Source organism: Nicotiana tomentosiformis, chromosome 4 (genome assembly GCF_000390325.3).
Source record: "Nicotiana tomentosiformis chromosome 4, ASM39032v3, whole genome shotgun sequence".
NCBI lineage: Eukaryota > Viridiplantae > Streptophyta > Magnoliopsida > Solanales > Solanaceae > Nicotiana > Nicotiana tomentosiformis.
Genome location: NC_090815.1, coordinates 136840046 through 136859508, shown reverse-complemented (window position 1 = coordinate 136859508; position 19463 = coordinate 136840046).

Here is a 19463-nt window from a genome sequence, read left to right as displayed (position 1 = left end):
AATACGAGTCTCAGCTCAATTTTTCCTAACACGTAGAGATTGTACGGATATCAACAGATAATTCAACTGCACAGTTTTATGGAATTTGACCAGGTTATAATTCCTACGGTGCACGTCCACACGCCCGTCACCTGGCATGTGCGTCACCTCAAAACCAATCACATAACACATGATCCTGGGTTTCATACCCTCAGGACCAAATTTAAAACTGTTACTTACCTCAAACCGTATAATTTCTTATTCCGCTATGCCTTTGCCTCATGAATTGACCTCCAAACTCCTCGAATCTAGCCACAAATAATTCGATTCGGTCAATAAAAATTGTAGGAATTAATTCCATATGAAAATATAATTTTTCCATAAAAATCCAAAATTTTATCCAAAAATCACATCTCGAAACCCGACAAAAGTTATAAAATATGAACGTCCATCCAACCACGAGTCCAACCATATAAATTTCATCAAATTCAGACATCAACTCGACCCTCAAATCTTCAATTAAAGTCTTCAACAAGCCTAATTCACCCATACATATCCCTTTTATCCTTAATAGATTTCATCATTGGCCTTTAAGTCCTAATATAGGTTATATGATTCAATATTTAATTATTATTAAGCTATTGAAGCACTAGAATCACCAATCATCCTAATAAGATTCAAAAATTTAATATTCATCTTCTTCTCCATTCAAGAACCCTAACTCATAATACCCATTTCAAGGACTAGCATAATTCTTCAACCAATTGATACTTTCTAATTCACAATACATTCCAAATACTTAATCCATAGTTATATTTAAGTGTAGGGTGGAGAATTTACCTCTTGTAGCTCAAACCCTAATTTGAACCCTTTTGAATAATTTTTGAAGATTAGAGAAATCCCTATGAATTTCAATCCATGTAGATATTAATACTACCATTAACTAGTGTTAATCCATTATAAAAATATCATAAAACTCACCTTTGATGTGTATTTGGATTGAGGATGCTCCACCTTCTCTCTATAACCCAAAACTTAGCCAAAAATATTATCTTTTTCTCTCTCCCCGAACCTCCCCTGCTTTATAGAAAATGAGCTGCGTAGCCTACGCAGATTGGCTACGCAACTTAACCATCCCCTTCATTTCCATGCTGATTTTGCCTACGATGAGCTATGTAGGCTGGCTGCATAGCCTACGCAGATTGGCTACGCAGCTTAACCCTCCCGTTCACTTCCATGCCGATTTTGCCTACGCAAGACTCGCATAGCTGTTCTATCACCCTTTAGTAAAAATGTCATAACTTCTTGTAGAAATCTCCAAATGACGAACGGTTTGATGCATTGGAAACTAGACTCAAAGGGATTTAATTGGATAGGTTATACACCATATAACTTTTCATATCTTGAGAGTTATACTCGTTTGAAGTTAGATCTTATGCAAACTCCCTTTAAACTTTATCCCATCATATAATTTTCAACTTGACTTAGCCTTAGGGCTCTTCTTAGACCCTAAATTATTTTTAATACACCTTATACATATATTATCATGATCAATTGATATCATTCAAATTATCAGTCTTGTTCATACCCGAATTGATATAATTAGCACCCACCAATCTTCTTAATGGTCTTAAAATACTTACAATTTTTTTTGGGGTGTTACATTCTATTAGGACAAATGCATGGTAGAAGAGAAATACTGAAAGTAGGTTAATAGTTTATTTAATTAGAAAACTATTTACAAAATAAATTGTTAAATAAAATTAAAATCTTTAATGTTGAAGAGTTTTATCAAATATTCTTACTTACAAATAGTGACCTGAACAACCCACTATATTCCAAAGGTGTTATTCAAATTGTTAAAAGCAAATTGATGTGTGGTTAAAATTGAAGTGGAATTAAAATTATTGAGCAAATTATGATTCAATTGTTCTTTATATTAATAACTCCCAAAAGTGGGAATATGTTTGTTGTCAATAAATCTTCAAGTATGTACATATTAGTTCGTATTTCGATTTTAAAATGGTTAACGTAATAAGTAACTTTAGGTTGATATAAATTGATATTGTAAGATGTACTTCTGTTGATAACAATAATATATTTTCTTTTGTAATTTAAATTAAGATATTATTAAATATATTTCTATTAATTATTATTTTATATAGTGTTATTTATTTTTGAATCATGTTATATTTTTGTTTGTTTGTATCACTGACTATATGTGGAGTTATAATAATTGAATTTCTACTAAATATTATTCATATGCTATTTTTAATTTATAAGGTTTAGCATAATCATATTATTATTCGCATATCGTGCGGGTACAAATACTTTACTTTGTAAAGGAGAAACCTCATTTTTTGGAAGTCATTATATATATGAGAGAACTATAAATGAAAAGTTAATTTCACCCATTAAAAAATTGCTATTCTAGAACTATTGATTCCTAGATTTGAACGGATCTAGTTTTGGTGTTAAAGCAACCTAAACGCTTAAACTAATAAGCATATGTAATTAACTGTGTCGTCGAAAATTAATATTTTATGTCTAAGAAAACAAAATGTACCAGATTAGCAATTTTAGAGAGAAAATATTGGATTCAGCCATAATTCAGAAAACTTGTCGAGGACAATTATAATAATGTTATTTGTGTTTTATTAGTATAATCTTGTTAATGTGTATCGTTTATTTGCTTCTTTAAATGTTGACATCACTTGTAAAAATTCAGAAGCATAAGTTGAACCAATTTCTATTTCTTCTTGATATAATCTATATCTATATCTATCTATGTCTATACTATATTAAAAGCACGAATGTCTTTACCGAAATATCGTTCGCCTTTTTTATCCTTTAAAATATATTTTACATTGGATAAAATTGTAAAATCAAAAAACTTTCCTAATATTTAGAAATTATAAATAAAAAAAATCAAATATAATTCAGTGTTTAATATCTTCTCCTAATAAGAATACAAAATATTAAATACATAACAAAATACAAAAAAGTAGGAGATTGTTTTTTTGTTGGTTTCGACTTTCGAACAAGGAAATTTCACGATCTCGTGTAATATTTTTGTTCTTTGTCCTTTTTGTTTAATCATAAAATCATAAGTATTGTTTTTGAAGCTTTGTTGTTAAATTTATTTATTTCTATTTTTAGAATTTACTACATCATTGGGTTTTTAAAATAGTAATTGCTGCGGGAAAAATAGAAGTTAATAACTTTCTTAGAATTCATTACCTCAATGCACATTCCTGTTAAATAGATGGAAAATGAATTTGTTTTTGGTAAAAAAGAAACTAATATTATTACTAAGAAAGTTTATTACATAATTTAACTTTACAAAACATGACTTAGGTTTGAAATTCATCTTGTAGATGATAATTTTTATAATCGGTTACTAATCTGCCGGAACTGTGTCGGAAGCTTAAGTCTTAGGATTTTGACCGTAGTCGGAACTGTGTGAAGACGACTCCGGAATGGAGTTCTGTCGGTCCTGTTAGCTCTGTTGTGTGATTTCGGACTTAGAAGCGTGTCCGGACTGTGAATTTGAGGTCCCTAGCTTATTTAGGCTTGAAATGGCGAAAGTCAATTTTTTTTGGAGATTTGGACCGGTAGTGGAAATTTTGATGTCGGGGTCGGATTCTGATTCCGGAAGTTGAAGTAGGTCCGTAATGTCAATTATGACTTGTGTGCAAAATCTGGGGTCATTCGGACGTGATTTGATAGGTTTCGGCATCAGTTGTAGAAATTTAAATTTTCAAGTTCTTTAAGTTTGAATTGGAGGTTGATTCGTGATTTTAGCATTGTTTGATGTGATTTGAGGGCTCAACTAAGTTCGTATGGTGATTTAGGACTGGTAGATATGTTTGGTTGAGGTCCCGGGGACCTCGGGTGATATTCAGGTGCTTAACGGATGGAAAAATTGGACTTATGCAATTCCTGAAGATTTTCTCGTTCTGGTGTTTTCGCACCTGCGAAAGGGAGACCGCAGGTGCGGACTCGCACATGCGGAGTTAAGGGCGCAGATGCGCTTTTGGTCATGAGTGCCAGTAATCGCAGGTGCGACGCATAAGCCGCAGAAGCGGAGCCGCATCTGCGGAAAGGTGATCGCAGAAGCAGAATGGAGAAGGAAGCTGAGTTGGCCATGTTTCCGCAGAAGCGAACGGATGAGCGCAAATGCCCGTCCGCAGGTGCGAAGTTTTAGCCGCAAAAGCGGTTGCGCAGATGCGGCTATTTATGTCGCAGGTGCGGTCATGCCTGGGCAGAAAAGAAAAATTCGAGGGTTTGATTTCATTCTTCGTTTTTGGACTTGAGAACTTGGAATTTGGCAATTTTTCAAGGGATTTTCAGATGAAGCTTCGGGGTAACGATTTCTAACTCGTTTTTTGTTGTATTTCATTAATCTATAGTTATTTTCTTCATTAAATTTCGGGTTTGGATTGAAAATTTAGGGAAAATGGGAAGAAGTTCTTCAACTAAGATTTATGAGTTTTGATTGGGATTTAGATATCGGATTTGAATAATTTTGGTATGAGTGAACTAGTGAGTGAATGGGTGTTCATATTTTATGACTTTTGCCCGATTTCTAGACATGGACCCGAGTCGACTTTTTAGGACAGATTTCAAAATTTTTATTAAAATCTTGATTTTATTAATTAGATTAGCCTATTATAGTTGTATTTATGATATGTAATTGTTTTGGCTAGATTTGGGCCATTCAGAGTCAGATATTCGTGGGAAAGGCATTGTGACAGATTGATTGAGCTTGGTTCGAGGTAAGTATCTTGCCTAACCTTGTGTGGGGGATTTCCCCTTAGGATTTGAGTCTTCTATGTTGATTGTAGTCCATGTACGCGAGGTGACGAGTGCATACTCTGACTTATTTATGAAAAGTTGGCCTTTTAGGGTTCTTAGGTCCTTATATCCACTGAGTATGAAGTTGTTCTTGATATGATTAAGTTCCTATTTACTAGTTTCACCTCTACATACTTTAATTTGAATTAATTGCTTCAGGATTCACTCTTATTGCCTATTTGACTTAACTGAAGATTTTACCTCTTCTATTGTCATGTTATCTTTTCATAACTGCTTATTTTTATTTGGAATTATTTGACTAGTATTAGCTTCCCTGTTGTTGAAATGTATATTGTGGGATCGTTGCTACATATTAATTTTCCCTTGTTGAGTTGTTCTCTTTACGCCTAACATCCTTTACGGTGGTTATTCCTTGTGAATTGGTTCTATCGTTTCTTTGTGATTTAAAGTTCTTGAGTTGATTTACTTGTCATACTTTGTATTATTTTCATTGTTGTACTTGTTATTGTGATGCACGAGGTTTCTGCCGTGCGGTTGTGGTTATTGTGATGCACGAGGTTTCTGTCGTGCGGTTGTTGTTATGGGGTTGCACGAGGTTTCTGCCGTGCTATTATTACTATTGATATTTTCACATGCGGCATGATAAGGCGGGATATATATATATATATATATATATATATATATATATATATATATGTGTGTGTGTGTGTGTGTGCGTGTGTGTGTGTGTGTATGTTTGGGTTGCGCATGTGGCGAAACAAGGTGGGAACATTGTTATGCACGTGTGCGAGACAAGGTGGGAACATTGTTATGCACGTGTGCGAGACAAGGCAAGCACTTACTTTATTATTGCACATGTGGCGAGACAAGGTGGGAACATTGTTATGCACGTGTGGCGAGACAAGGCAGGCACTTACTTTATTATTGCACACGTGGCGAGACAAGGTGGGCTATGTCAGGGATTGATTTGTGATGATTTGTGTCGGCCTGGGGGCATTCTTGTTGTTGATATTTGTGTAGTGGTACACTTACCTGTGTGAGCTTTATCTTGTGAAAGCTGTGAAAAAATATTCTATGTGTTGTCCGTTCTTTTTCCTTATGATTATTTCCTGGTATGGACTATGTTAGGACACCTAAACAAGCATACACGTAGTTAAGCACTTTTATCGTATAAGAGGTGTTCTTGATATTGTTGAGCATATATGCTCACCCTTGTTTACTTGCCTTCTATGTGAGAATGACTCTATTGGCATGTGAGTCGTCAGTGCAGTTACAAAGTGTAATGAGGGCACATGATGCCAAATGTTAGGGTTCAGGTATTGAGACCCGTGAGTTGTGATTTGTCCGAGGTTCGGTACCTCGTGGAGTTTGATGACTAAAACCTGACGTAAAAGCGGTTGTAGTTGTTGAGTTATTACTTGTCCTTTCTGTATTTGTGATTCCGGATGTAGGTTGTGTTCCATTCACTTTTCTGAGTCATTTTTATGGTATTCCACTGATACTTGTTGTTTCCTTTCTTATTGCCATTCTCGTGGAGTTTGATGACTAAAACCTGATGTAAAAGCGGTTGTAGTTGTTGAGTTATTACTTGTCCTTTCTGTATTTGTGATTCCGGATGTAGGTTGTGTTCCATTCACTTTTCTGAGTCATTTTTATGGTATTCCACTGATACTTGTTGTTTCCTTTCTTATTGCCATTACTTATTGCGAGCCATATTGCATAGTCTTTATGTAGATATCATATTTCTGTTGTTCATATACTTATACTTGTTCAGTTTATTATACCAGTGAGTGTCTTGACTGTTCCTCGTCACTACTCCACTGAGGTTAGTCTTGATACTTACTGGGCATCGCTTTGGTGTGCTCATTCTACACTTCTGCATATTTTTGTGCAGATCTAGGTATTTGTTCGTTATGCGTTGTGTGGGTCGTTGCTGTGGAGACTCAAGGTAAACTTGCTGCTGCGATCGCAGGCTTCAAAGTCACCTTCAAGTTTTCGTTTTCCACTGTTTATTCTTAATTCTGGACAATTGTATTTCAAGTTTTCTAGAAAATACTCTGTAGAGCTTATGACTTGTACTACCGGTTTTGGAAATTATAAATTTTAAGAGATTTCTATTTCAAATTGTTAGATGTTATTTAAATAATGTTGTTGTTTCAATTAATGTTAGGCTTACCTAGTCCCTAAGACTAGGTGCCATCACGATACTCAAATGGAGGGGAAATTGGGTCGTGACAAGTTGGTATCAGAGCTCTAGGTTTATAGGTGCTACGAGTCATAAGCGAGTTTAGTAGAGTCTTGCGGATCGGTATTGAGACGTATGTACTTATCTTCGAGAGGCTACAAAACTATTAGGACAGTTTCACTTCCTTCATTCCTGGCATACGAGTTCATTGATCTCGGAGTTTGAACTTTTATCATTCCGTTCTCTCACAGATGGTGAGGACACGAGCTGCAGTTCCTGATGACGTTACCCCCGGAGAAGATGTCGCTAGGGGCAGAGGTAGAGGCCAACGAGGAGCACGTGCCGCATCTAGGGCACCTATCAGAGCAGCAGTTGAGGAGCCGCAAGTAGCTCCAGTTGAGGGGCAGGTACCGGAGGCTCCTGCTATTACCCTATACTTCAGGAGACCTTAGCACAGTTCCTGAGCATGTTTGGTACATTGGCTCAGGAGGGGTTGATTCCGGTTGCACCAGCTATTTTACAACCTGGGGGAGGAACCCAGACTCTAACTGCCTACACCCCTAGAGCAACGAGTTCATATTGGTCAGGTTCCAGGTGTCATGGAGACACAGCCTGTGATTCCAGTTCAGCCCGTGGTCAGGGCAGCAGCATCTGAGGAAGAGCAGCTTAGACTTGCAAGGTTCAGGAAATATGACCCTCACACTTTCAGTGGTTTTGCTTTAGAGAGTGCACAAGGTTTTCTAGAGGAGTGCCATCGCATTCTTCGCACTATGGGTATTGTTGAGACGAGTGGGGTTGCTTTTACTATGTTTTAACTTAAGGGAGCGGATTATCAGTGGTGGCGGGCATATGAGTTAGGCAGCCCGACCGATGCAGTTCCACTTACGTAGGTGCAGTTTTCAGAGATGTTCTTGAGAGAGTTTGTACCTCAGTCCCTTCGAGAATGATGGCGCGCAGAGTTTAAGCAGTTGCACCAGGGCACTATGTCAGTATCAGAGTATGTCGTGAGATTCAGTGATTTGTCCAGGCATGCACCTGCTTTGGTCACTACAGTTAGAGAGTGTGTCCGTAGATTCATTGAGGGACTCAGTCATGATATTTGGTTTAGCATGGCTCGAGAGTTAGGGTCAGATGTTTTGTTTCAGCAGGTGGTAGGGATCGTTCGCCGCGTAGAGGGCACGTGGGATCAGGAGAGAGAGGACATGCGGGTCCATGAGGGAAAGTACAAGCGAGGTCCAGAGAGAGAGGACATGGAGTCGAGGAGGCCTTGTAAACCAGAGAGATTCACTGGTCCTTATTTTAGAAGCAGGGTACGACATGTTAGAGGTTTTGCGGGTCAGCCAATTCAGTTTGCACTTCAGGCCTCACACAGTGTTTCAGGTGCTCATGGGTCTCAGAGTTCCCGTACCACACAGTTCCCACATCCACGTCAATAGAAAGGTTGCTTCGAGTGTGGAGATACCAGCCACAAGGTGAGAGATTGTCCTAGACTCCGGACAGGTGTGTCACAGCGGAGTATTCAGGCGGATAGAGGGCGCCTAAGAGGGGAAGGCCCGGCCCGTTGAGGTGTCTCATATAGTAGGCTGGAGGCTGCTGCCAGATGATGTCATACATGTATGCTTTTGATTTGTTACAGAGGGGCACCATTCATATTTTGATTCGGTTCTGCTTATCGGGGCGAGTTCCCCTATTTGTTGTTCCACCTATGGGTGAGGTCATGACTCAGTATTCTGTATATGTGTTCCACCTATGTGTTTGCCGTGTCTATCGTTGTTTTAATTCATTATTGAAAGTTACGAGACTAGAAGTGAATTCATGTTGTCTATTATGGCAGGTTTGATGTGATTCTTGAGTAATTTGGTTACGAATTGTAATTTGATACTCTACCGGGGTGAGAGTCCAGTAAGTGTTGTGATTTTATTGGCAGAATTGAGTTAGTGGAAGATTTCCATTGGTATAATGTGTATTCGACTTGTGATTCAGAGTTGAGGGTGAGACCCTCGCGATTCCATGTGATTTGATATGTTTGAGCCGAGGTGCGTGTCGCGGTGGAAGTTATATCAAGATGAGATTCTTGTGATTTATTCATATACTTTGATTTTTCCTATTTAAATTGATTCGTAGTATGGTACTGTTAGAGAGTTGTGCATGTCGAGCTTGTTTGATATTTCTCTTATGTGTTTCTCTTTACGTATTCAGTCATTTGCGTTATGTGCTTCTTGAGTTTTAGCTTGCGGGGTGTGCGCCGGTGGTGTCAGTTGTGACTTGCTGATTCAGGTGTATAGTTATGAGGTCTTCATATTTCTTGCATCATTGTCAGCGTTGTAGAGGTTTGAAACTAGTTCTAACGGATATGGGGCTAATTGCTGGTGTTGGTTTTGATTATGGGCAGCTATTGTGATCAGAAATATCATTTTGGGCCTATGTGTGGCGTGTCATATTGAGTGGTCATACCTTGTGGGTGTAGGCATGAGTTGTTTCAGCTGGTTGAGACTGATACCGGGTATGGATTTAGAATCGGGTCTTTAGATATGAACGGAAGGTGAGAATTTTGACTCTAATGCTTATCGGTGTTAGTAGAAAGAATAAATTACAGTTGAGATGGTTTCGCCAAGCTTATGTGGATTGAAGTGACGTGGGGTCACTCGTAGGTGTATGTTGGATATGTACTTTCAGTTATTTGAAGACTTCGAGGACGAACGTTTGTTTAAGAGGGGAATGATGTAATGACCCGACCGATTATTTTGAGAATTTAAGTCATGTTCTGCGACATAAGGACATGAGCAGCTTCGTATTATGTGTATTGACTTGCGTGCGTGGTTGAATTCAGTTATCGGATGATTCAGAGTGATTTGGAACACTTAGTCCCTAAAACGAAAGCTTAAGTCTTAGGATTTTGACAGTAATCAGAACTATATGAAAACGACTTCGGAATGGAGTTTCATCGATCTCGTTAGCTCCGTTGGGTGATTTTGGAATTAGGAGCGTGCCCGAACTATGAATTTGAGGTCCCTAGCTTAATTAGGATTGAAATGACGAAAGTCGGATTTTTTTGGAGATTTGGACCGGTAGTGGAAATTTTGATATCGGGGTTGGATTTTGATTCCGGAAGTTAGAGTAGGTCTGTAATGGCAATTATGACTTGTGTGCAAAATCTGGGGTCATTCGGACGTGATTGATAGGTTTCGGCATCGGTTGTAGAAATTTGAAATTTCAAGTTCTTTAAGTTTGAATTGGAGGGTGATTCGTGATATTAACGTTGTTTGATGTGATTTGAGGGCTCTACTAAGTTCGTATGGTGATTTAGGACTGGAAGGTATATTTGGTTGAGGTCCCGAGGGCCTCGGGTGAGATTCGGGTGCTTAACAAATGGAAAAATTAGACTTATGCAATTGCTGAAGATTTTCTGGTTCTGGTATTTTTGCACCTGCGGAAGAGAGACCGTAGGTGCGGACTCGCACATGCGGAGTTAAGGGCGCAAGTGCGCTTTTGATCATGAGTGCCAGTAATCGCAGGTGCGACGCGTAAGCCACAGAAGCAGAGCCACATCTACGTAAGGGTGATCACAGAAGCAGAATGGAGAATCAAGATGAGTTGGCCATGTTTCTGCAGAAGCGGACGGATGAGCGCAGATGCGCGTCCTCAGGTGCGGATGGGTGTGCGAAGGCGCGAACCTGGGAGTTTAATGAAACTCCGTAGTTTTAGACGCAAAAGCGATTGCGCAGATACGGCTATTTATGTCGCAGGTGCGGTCACGCTAGGGCAAAAAAGAGAAATTCGAGGGTTTGATTTCATTCTTCGTTTTTGGACTTGAAAGCTCGGAATTTGGCGATTTTTCGAGGGATTTTCAGAGGAAGCTTCGGGGTAGCGATTTCTAACTCGTTTTTGATTGTATTTCATTAAACAATAGTTGTTTTCTTCATTAAATTTCGGGTTTGGATTGAAAATTTAGGAAAAATGGGAAGAAGCTCTTCAACTAAGATTTCTGAGTTTTGATTGGGATTTAGACATCGGATTTGAATAATTTTGGTACGAGTGAACTAGTGAGTAAATAGGTGTTCATATTTTATGACTTTTGCCCGATTTCTAGACGTGGACCCGGGTCTACTTTTTAGGACGAATTTCGGAATTTTTATTAAAATCTTGATTTTATTAATTAGATTAGCCTATTATAGTTGTATTTATGATATGTAATTGTTTTGGCTAGATTTGGGCCATTCGGAGTCGGATATTCATGGGAAAGGCATTCTGACAGATTGATTGAGCTTGGTTCGAGGTAAGTATCTTGTCTAACCTTGTGTGGGGGATTTCCCCTTAGGATTTGAGTCTTCTATGTTGATTGTAGTCCATGTACGCGAGGTGACGAGTGTGTACTCTGACTTATTTGTGGAAAGTTGGCCTTTTAGGGTTCTTAGGTCCTTATATTCACTGAGTATGAAGTTGTTCTTGATATGATTAAGTTCCTATTTACTAGTTTCGCCTCTACATACTTTAATTTGAATTAATTGCTTCAGGATTCACTCTTATTGCCTATTTGACTTAACTGAAGATTTTACCTCTTCTATTGTCATGTTATCTTTTCATAACTGCTTATTTTTATTTGAAATTATTTGACTAGTGTTAGCTTCCCTGTTGTTGAAATGTATATTGTGGGATCGTTGCTACATATTAGTTTTCCCTTGTTGAGTTGTTCTCTTTACGCCTAACATCATTTACTGTGGTTATTCCTTGTGAATTGGTTCTACCATTTCTTTGTGATTTAAAGTTCTTGAGTTGATTTACTTGTCGTACTTTGTATTATTGTCATTGTTGTTGTTGTACTTGTTATTGTGATGTACGAGGTTTCTGCCGTGCGGTTGTGGTTATTGTGATGCACGAGGTTTCTGCCGTGCGGTTGTTGTTATGCAGTTGCACGAGGTTTCTGCCATGCTATTGTTACTATTGATATTTGCACATGCGGCGTGACTAGGCGATATATATATATATATATATATATATATATATATATATATATATATATATATGTATGTTTGGGTTACGCATGTGGCGAAACAAGGTGGGAACATTGTTATGCACGTGTGCGAGACAAGGCAAGCACTCACTTTATTATTGCACATGTGGCGAGACAAGGTGGGAACATTGTTATGCACGCGTGGCGAGACAAGGCAGTAACTTACTTTGTTATTGCACACGTGGCAAGACAAGGTGGGTTGTGTCAGGGATTGATTTGTGGTGATTTGTGATGGCCTGGGGGCATTCTTGTTGTTGATATTTGTGTAGTGGTAAACTTACCTGTGTGAGCTTTATCTTGTGAAAACTGTGAGAAAATATTCTATGTCCGGTCCATTTTCTTTCCTTATGTTTATTTCCTGGTTTGGACTATGTTAGGACACTTGCACAAGCATACACGTAGTTAAGCACCTTTATCGGATAATAGGTGTTCTTGATATTGTTGAGCATAAATGCCCACCCTTGTTTACTTGCCTTCTATGTGAGAATGACTCTATTGGCACGTGAGTTGTCAGTGCGATTATGAAGTGTAATGAGGGCACATGATACCAAGTGTTAGGGTTCAGATATTGAGACCCGTGAGTTGTGATTTTTCCGAGGTTGGTACCTCGTGGAGTTTGATGACTAAAACCTTTTGTAAAAGCGGTTGTAGTTGCCTAGTTATTACTTGTCCTTGCTGTATTTGTGATTTCGAATGTAGGTTGTGTTCCATTCACTTTTCTTATTGCCATTACTGTATTGCGAGCCATATTGCATAGTCTTTATGTAGATATCATATTTCTGTTGTTCATATACTTATACTTGTTCAGTTTATTATACCAATGGGTGTCTTGACTGTTCCTAATCTCTACTCCACCGAGGTTAGTCTTGATACTTACTGGGCACCGCTGTGGTGTGCTCATTCTACACTTCTGCATATTTTTGTGTAGATCCAGGTATTTGTTCATTAGCCGATGTGTGGGTCGTTGATGTGGAGACTCAAGATAAATCTGTTACTGCGTTCGCAGGCTTCAAAGTCACCTTCTAGCAAACACTTTGTAGAGCTTATGACTTGTACTACCGGTTTTGGGAATTGTAAATTTTATGAGATTTCTATTTCAAATTGTTAGATGTTATTTAAATAATATTATTGTTTCAATTAATGTTAGGATTACCTAGTCCCTAAGACTATGTGCCATCATGATACCCAAACGGAGGAAAAATTGGGTCGTGACATAATCTGTCACTGAATAGGATTAGCGATGAAATTGTCCATTGCTAATTTTTATTCTTTTTGTAGTTGACTTGTCTAGGATACATGGTACCTCGATGAATTTTTATACGAGATTAATATAAAATAACGGGATACATAATTGTAATGACCCAGACGGTCGTTTCGAGTATTACAACTCATCTCCCCATTTAATGCTCAAATTGTGCTTTACTGTGGTTATTTGACTTGCCGGGGGTAATTGGTTCGGGTCTGATGAGGTTTTGGAATGATTTGGAACACTTAGTTCCAAAGTTTAGAACTTAAGTTGAAAATGTTGACCGGATGTTGACTTATGTGTAACGACCCCAGAAAGTTTTGCTAAGGAAATTAAAGTTTCATGGTGCCAAACTAGGCTTACGTGTTTGAGAATTGTAGAAGGTGAGAGAGGTGCGAGCATCTTAGAGAGAGAAAGTGAAGACCTAGTCATTTGTTCATCAATTCTTGTTCAAGGCTTGAAGATTTCACAAGGATCTTTCTAACCCTACTCTTCAATTTCGAGTTTGGGTAAAGATGGGTGATTGGGAGTATGATTCTTGAGTGTGAGAGTATTATTTATACATACACGTACAAATAAGGTTTGTGGAAAGATTGTAGAGTTCAAATGGGTAAAGATTAGGTTGAAAATGGTAGAAATCTTCAAAGACTTTAATTGAAGATTTAAGGGTCGAGTTGATGTCGGAATTTGGTGAAATTTATATGGTTGGACTCATGGTTAGAAGAGCATTCATAGTTTATAATTTTTGTCGGGTTCCGAGATATGGACTCCACGGGCGATTTTTGAGTGCAAATTTGGATTTTGTTGAAAAATTAGTATTTTCATATAGAATTAATTCCTATAATTTGTTTTGACTGAATAAAATTATTTGTGGCTAGATTCGAGGAGTTTGGAGGCTGATTTGCGAGGCAAATGCATTACAAAATAAAGAATTAGACGGTTAGAGGTAAGTAACAGTTCTAAATTTGGTCCTGAGGGTATGAAACCCCAGATTCTATGATATGTATTTGGTTTTGAGGTGACGCACATGCTTGGTGATGGGCGTGTGGGCGTGCACTGTAGGAATTGTGACTTAATAAATTCTATAGAACCGTGTGGTTGAATAATCTGTTGATATCCGTATATTTTCCACATATTAGAGAAATCAATCTATAAATCATGTTTAGAACATGTATTTACACTGTAGGGACCCACAAAGGTCGTTTACTTGTTGAATCATCTACTAATTTGTTGTTTTGCACTCAGTCACAATTTTACATGCACATTTCATCTCAGTCTCTATTGTTCATTATTGATGCGTCATATCATTGTTGTTTGGGCTGCTTATCATGATTTATGAGAGCCCGAGAGACTGGAGAGGTTGATGATTGAATGAGGCCGAGGGCATGATTGTGAGGATAAATATGGGATCGGGCTGCATGCCGCAACATGCTTCATTGTTATATGCCATGAATAAATTCTTATAGTGCTTGGGCTGAAGGAGCCCCTCCGGAGTCTGTATACATCCCTAGTGAGTGCATGTACCTACTGAGTATGAGTGCCGAGCGCTGAGTGATTGAGATGAATGAGTGACTGTAAGGAAAGAATGATTGTGAGGTTGGAGTGAATGGGAGGACTGTGTGACTGTTGCTCTGAGAGGATGCATTGGTTTCATTGTTGTTACACTTCAGCTGCCATATATCACTGTTGTGGAAATTTCTGAAAGATATTATCTCATTGATATGAAATTACTGTTGAGTTTTAAATGTTGAACTTGAAAGCATGCCTATCTTCTTATGTTAGAAATTACTGTAATTGGACTTAGCCGTGAAGCTCGTCATTATCTTCAGCTCATTATTTAGTATTGCTACTTGCTGAGTTGGTTGTAATCATACTACACCCTGCACCTCGTGTGCAGATCCAGGTACGCCCGGACACAGTGGTTGCTAGTTTTTTGAAGCTTTATCCATTGGAGACTATCGAGGTAACTCATTGACGTCCGTAGACCTTAGACTCTCTTTTCTTTTAGTTTTTGTATTGTTCTATATTTTCAAACAGTGTTTTATCAGTCAGACATTGTTATAGTTTAAAAATTCATATACTCAGTGACACCGGGTTTTGGGAGTATTTGTACCGGTATTTGCGAGATTTCTTTTGTGTTGTATTTAAATATTATATTTTCAAACTTAAAGGAAATCATGATTTATTGAGGTTGTCGGCTTGCCTAGTATTAAGATAGGCGTCATCATGACATGTGTGATTTTTGGGTCATGACAAGTTGGTATCAGAGCTTAGGTTACATAGGTCTCACGAGTCATGAGCAGGTTTAGTAGCGTCTTGCGGATCGGTACGGAGACGTCTGTACTTATCTTTGAGAGGCTACCGAAACCTTAGAAAAACTTCACTTTCTTGTATTCTGTCGTGCGAATTTGTTGATTCCGGAAACTAAATTTCTGTTATTCTATTCTCTCATAGATGGTAAGAACACGTACTACCAGATCGGATGGTCAACCACCAGTGCCACCAGCTAGGGCCACAAGAGTTTAGGGTCGTGGTAGAGGTCGAGATGTAGCTCGTATAGAAGTGGGAGCAGCACCTGTAGCACCACTAGTTGCTCTAACTAAGGAGCAGATTCTAGATATAACTGAGCCGACGGGACCAGCTCAGGCACCAGCTGTACCTATTGTGATTTCAGGCCTTCAGGAGGCTCTAACATAGATATTGACTATTTGCATAGGCTTTGCTCAGGTGGTTTCAGCTCAGGCTGCACCAACCACTTCTCAGGTCGGAGGAGGTACTCATAGCCCTATTGCGCGTACTCCAGAGCAGGTAGTGCATGGACTTCAGATACCTGGGGCACTACCAACCCAACCGGTTGCAGCTGCTCATGCCCCGGTAGTCCCCGTTATGGCAGATGATGAGTAGAGGAGACTTGAGAGATTTGGGAGGCTTCGATCTCCATTATTTATCAGTGCAGAGTGAGAGTATGCTCAGGGTTTTCTGGATAAGTGCTAGTGGATGCTTCAGACAGCGGGTATTCTGGAAATCGGTAGGGTTCTCGTTCATTACTTTTCAGTTTTCTAGGACTGCTTTCAGATGGTGGGAGGCTTATGATAGGTGCATGCCGATCGGTGCAGTACGACTTACATGGCAAGAGTTCTCTGTTCTCTTTTTGGAGAAGTTTGTGTTGCAGTCTCGCAGGGAGGAGCTGCGCAGACAGTTTGAGCAGCTTTTCCAGGATGGTATTTTTGTGACCCAAAGAGATGAGATTTTCTGAGTTGGCTCATCATGAAGTTTGGTTGGTTCCCACCGATAGGGAGAGGATTAAGAGGTTCATTGATGACCTCACATATCAGTTGCGGTTACTTATGACTCGGGAAAGGGTGTCTGGTGCTACTTTTGATGAGGTTGTTGACATTGCTCTGCAAATAGAGATGGTTTGTAGCCAGGAGCGAGGAGAGAGGGAGGCTAAGAGGCCTCATGGATCGAGTGGTTTTATCGGTGTTCCTTCAGGGGGTTAGTTTTACTACGGCATGGTCCATCCTTACAGAGATGCTCAGGCGGGTCGCCCAGTTCACCGTGGTGCATCATATAGCCATGGTTCGTACAGTTCTCATCAGGGTCAGTCATCTCTCAGTGTCCTTCCAGCCCAGAGTTCGTCCTATTCTCCTTCAATTAAGGGTAGGGTCAGTCATCTCTCAGTGTCCTTCCAGCCCAGAGTTCGTCCTATGCTCCTTCAATTAAGGGTTCATTTGCACCAGGTTTTTCTAGTGGTTATTCAGGTTCTCGGGGCCCGATTCAGTCCTCACCACCACCAGTACTGGGGGGTTTCTTTGAGTGTGAGGAGTTTGGGAATATTTGGAGGTAGTGTCCTCGTCACCCGGGAGGTCCAGTGCAGCAGAAGAATCAGATTACGACTTCATCACCAATTACTTTGCCACCCGCTCAGCCGTCTCAAGGTAGGGGTCAGTCAGCTAGGGGTATCCCAAGAGGGGAAGGACGATCAGGTGACGGTTAAGCCCGATTCTATGCTTTTCCCGCTAGGCTAGATGTCGTTTCCCCAGATGCATTGATCACATGTATTGTCTCAGTGTGCCACATAGAGGCTTCTATATTATTTTACCATGGTTCTACTTATTCATATGTATCATCATACTTTACTCATTATCTGGATATGCCCCGTGAGTCCTTATTTTCACCTGTTCGTGTATCTACGCCGGTGGGCGATACTATTATTGTGAACTGTGTGTATCATTCGTGTGTGATAACTATTGGGGGACTGAAGACTAGAGTTGATATTTTATTGCTTAGTATGGTTAATTTCGATGTAATATTGGGTATGGATTGGTTGTCTCCATGTCATGCTATTCTGGACTATCACGTAAAAACTGTGACATTGGCGATGTCGGGGTTGCCGAAGGTCGAATGGAGAGGTTCTCTAGATTATGTTCCCTGCAGGTTAATTTCTTATTTGAAGGCTCAACCTATGGTTGGGAAAGGGGTATTTTTCATATTTGGCCTTTGTGAGAGATGTTGATGCCTATACTCCTACTATTGATACTGTACCGGTAGTGCGAGACTTTTCGGATGTATTTCCTGCAAACCTGTCAGGTATGCCACCCGATAGGGATATTGATTTTGGTATTGACTTGGTGCCGGGCACTCAGCCCATTTTTATTCCTCCATATCTTATGGCACCAAATGAGTTGAAAGAATTGAAAGAGTAACTTCAGGAACTTCTTAATAAGGGGATTATTAGGCCTAGTGTGTCGCCTTGGGGTGCATTGGTTCTGTTTGTGAACAAGAAAGACGGTACTATGCGAATGCGCATCGACTACAGGTAGTTAAACACAAAGTTACAATCAAGAACAAAGATGGTATTGATGATTTATTTGACCATCTTCAAGGAGCGAGGGCATTCTCCAAAATTGATTTGAGATCTGGGTATCACTAGTTGAAAATTTGGGATTTAGATATTCTAAAGATGGTATTCAGGACTCGTTATGGTCACTATAAATTTCTCGTGATGTCTTTTGGGCTGACCAACGCCTCAGCAACATTTATGCACTTGATGAATAGTGTATTCCATCCATATTCTGATTCATTTGTTATAGTATTTATTGATGACATCCTGGTGTACTCACGTAGCCAGGAGGAGCATGCACAACACTTGGGTATTGTATTACAGAGGCTGAGAGAGGAGAGACTTTATGCCAAATTCCCTAAATATGATTTCTGGCTTAGTTCAGTGGCATTATTGGGACACATAGTGTCCAGTGAAGGAATTAAGGTAGATCCAAAGAAGATAGAGGCAGTTTAGAGTTGGCCTAGGCCATATTTAGCTACTGAGATTCAAAGTTTTCTCATCTTGGTCGGTTATTACCATCACTTCGTGGAGGGTTTCTTATCTATTGCGGCGCCTATGACTAAATTGACCTAGAAAGGTGCTCCGTTCAGGTGGTCGGATGAGTGTGAAGAGAGCTTTCAGAAACTCAAGACAACTTTGACTACAACCACAATATTGGTGTTGCCTACAAGTTTAGGTTCTTATATATATATATATTGTGACGCGTTGCGTATTGGTCTTAGCACAGTACTGATACACGACGGTAGGGTGATTGCCTATGCGTCCAGATAGTTAAAGGTACATGAGAAGAATTATCCGATCCACGACCTTGAGTTAGCAGCTATTTTTCATGCCTTGAAGATTTGGTAGCATTATTTGTATGGTGTCCATTGTGAGGTTTATACCGATCACCGGAGTTTACAACATTTGTTTAAACAAAAGGATATTAATTTGAAGCAGCGGAGGTGGTTAGAGTTGCTTAAAGATTATTATATCACCATTCTTTATCATCCCGGAAAGACCATTGTGGTGGACGATGCCTTGAGTCGTAAGGCGGAGAGTTTGGGCAGCTTAGCATACTTACCGGTAGCATAAAAGCCTTTAGCCTTGGATGTTCAGACCTTGGCCAACCAGTTTGTCAGATTGGATATTTTCGAGCCGAGCCGAGTCGAGTTTTGGCTTGTGTGGTTTCTCAGTCTTATCTTTATGATCGTATCAGAGAACGTCAGTATGATGACCCTCATCTGCTTGTTCTTAAGGACACGGTTCAGCACGGTGATGCCAAGGAAGTCACTATTGGTGTATTATGGATGCATGACAGTCTATGTGTGCCTAATGTAGATGTTTTGCATGAGTTGATTCTCCAGGAGGCTCACAGTTCGCGGTACACCATTCATCT